We start from the raw sequence: 3,021 nt of genomic DNA on the forward strand, positions 1-3,021 counted from the left end.
CCGGCTGGTTCTATGCGACCCTCCACGAAATCCTGTCCTGTGCTAACATTTTCATCTCAGAGTAACAATTTCATCCTACGTCGTCCTCTTACAGATTTTACCCTCTACAGCTCGCTCCAGTATCATCGAAGTTATTCCGTGATGTCTTAACAGATGTCCTGGAATCCTGTCCCTTCCTCTTATCCGAGTTTTCCGCATATTCCTTTTCTTGACAATTCTGCGGAAACTCTCTCCGTCCAAACAGGCCACGAAGGCCCAACGGTACCGATCGGCCGCCGTGTCATTCCCAGACCACAGGCGTCACTGGATGCGGATATGGAGGGCCATGTGGTCAGCACACCGCTCGACCGGCCGGCCGTATGGCAGTTTACGAGACCGGAGCCGCTACATCTCAATCAAGTAGCCCCTCAGTTTGCCTCACAAGGGTTGAGTGCACCCCGCTTGCTCACAGCGCTCGGCAGACCAGATGGTCACCCATCGAACTCCTAGCCCAGCCCAACAGCGCTTAACTTCGGTGATCTGACGGGAACCGGTGTTGCCACTGCGGTAAGGCCGTTGCAATTCTGCGGAGAACCACCTAATTTTCAACATCCTTCTGTAACACCACGTCTCAAAGGCTTCGACTCTTTTCTGTTTCGGTTTTCCAACAGTTCATGTTTGGCTATCATTCAGTGCTGTGCTGCATATGTATATTCTCGGAAATTTCTTCTTCAAATTGAGACCTATTTTAGATTACTGTGGACTTCTCTGCGCCAGGAATGCTCTTTTTGACAGTGCTAGTCTGCGTTTTACGTCCTTCTTACTCTGTCGGTTATGAGTTATTTTGCTGCCTGCGTAACAGTATTCCTTTATCTACATCGTGACCATCAATCCTGATGTTAAGTTTCTCGCTGTTGCTGTTCCTATTACTTCTCATTACTTACGCATTTCTACTATTTACTCTGTCTTTCATTACTTCAGTCTGTTACATAATAGTCGCCGGCCACTGTGGCATAGCGGTTCTAGAAGCTTCAGTCCGGGAACCACGCGCCTGCTAAAGTCGCAGGTTCGAATCCTGCCTCAGGCATGGATGTGTGTGATGTTCTTAGGTTATTTAGGTTTGAGTTGTTCTTAGTTCTTTGGGACTAAGTTAAGTTCCATAGTGCTCAGAGCCATTTGAACCACTTGAACATAACTGTCGGAATATTTCGAGGTGGATTTTTTCGAGCATTATCAAGAGTTGTGTCGAACTGATTCGGGTGATAGATATTCGAGTACACTACACATACCACAAATTGAAAAAATGGCGTGTAATATATGCGCTTTAGTAGGTTGTCAGACGACATTAATCTTGAATTACACTCCTGTAAATGGAAAAAAGAACGCATTGACACCGGTGTGTCAGACCCACCATACTTGCTCCGGACACTGCGAGACGGCTGCACAAGCAATGATCACACGCACGGCACAGCGGACACACCAGGAACCGCGGTGTTGGCCGTCGAATGGCGCTAGCTGCGCAGCATTTGTGCACCGCCGCCGTCAGTGTCAGCCAGTTTGCCGTGGCATACGGAGCTCCATCGCAGTCTTTAACACTGGTAGCATGCCGCGACAGCGTGGACGTGAACCGTATGTGCAGTCGACGGACTTTGAGCGAGGGCGTATAGTGGGCATGCGGGAGGCCGGGTGGACGTACCGCCGAATTGCTCAACACGTGGGGCGTGAGGTCTCCACAGTGCATCGATGTTGTCGCCAGTGGTCGGCAGAAGGTGCACGTGCCCGTCGACCTGGGACCGGACCGCAGCGACGCACGGATGCACGCCAAGACCGTAGGATCCTACGCAGTGCCGTAGGGGACCGCACCGCCACTTCCCAGCAAATTATGGACACTGTTGCTCCTGGGGTATCGGCGAGGACCATTCGCAACCGTCTCCATGAAGCTGGGCTACGGTCCCGCACACCGTTAGGCCGTCTTCCGCTCACGCCCCAACATCGTGCAGGCCGCCTCCAGTGGTGTCGCGACAGGCGTGAATGGAGGGACGAATGGAGACGTGTCGTCTTCAGCGATGAGAGTCGCTTCTGCCTTGGTGCCAATGATGGTCGTATGCGTGTTTGGCGCCATGCAGGTGAGCGCCACAATCAGGACTGCATACGACCGAGCCACACAGGGCCAACACCCGGCATCATGGTGTGGGGAGCGATCTCCTACACTGGCCGTACACCACTGGTGATCGTCGAGGGGACACTGAATAGTGCACGGTACATCCAAACCGTCATCGAACCCATCGTTCTACCATTCCTAGACCGGCAAGGAAACTTGCTGTTCCAACAGGACCATGCACGTCCGCATGTATCCCGTGCCACCCAACGTGCTCTAGAAGGTGTAAGTCAACTAACCTGGCCAGTAAGATCTCCAGATCTGTCCCCCATTGAGCATGTTTGGGACTGGATGAAGTGTCGTCTCACGCGGTCTGCACGTCCAGCACGAACGCTGGTCCAACTGAGGCGCCAGGTGGAAATGGCATGGCAAGCCGTTCCACAGGACTACATCCAGCATCTCTACGATCGTCTCCATTGGAGAATAGCAGCCTGCATTGCTGCGAAAGGTGGATATACACTGTACTAGTGCCGACATTGTGCATGTTCTGTTGCCTGTGTCTATGTGCCTGTGGTTCTGTCAGTGTGATCATGTGATGTATCTGGCCCCAGGAATGTGTCAATAAAGTTTCCCCTTCCTGGGACAATGAATTCACGGTGTTCTTATTTCAATTTCCAGGAGTGTATTTATTATATCTCGCCGAATGGAATTTTAAGTAGACTTTAATACGGCAAATTCAAGAGGGTGTAGTGTGTACCTTGAGAGGAGATCCGAGTGAATACAGAGCCACGTGTAGGGGAATCTCCGGCAGGGCGAAGGACGGTAAGTGCGGATTTCGCATCGGCTAAGGCAAGGTGAGCAGGGCACCGCAGCCTTATTCGGGACCGTGCGCCCATCGTCCTCAGACGAAAGATACACAGCCAAGTTATTCCGGGCCGCCGCCT

At 52.1% G+C, this 3,021-nt stretch overlaps 1 pseudogene; it reads right to left on the reverse strand.

The window, feature by feature from the left end:
- Positions 1-441: 441 nt before the first annotated feature.
- Positions 442-560, reverse strand: LOC126103681 (5S ribosomal RNA; annotated as a pseudogene).
- Positions 561-3,021: the final 2,461 nt, after the last annotated feature.

The sequence above is a fragment of the Schistocerca cancellata genome, chromosome 1 (genome assembly GCF_023864275.1).
Source record: "Schistocerca cancellata isolate TAMUIC-IGC-003103 chromosome 1, iqSchCanc2.1, whole genome shotgun sequence".
Taxonomy (NCBI): domain Eukaryota; kingdom Metazoa; phylum Arthropoda; class Insecta; order Orthoptera; family Acrididae; genus Schistocerca; species Schistocerca cancellata.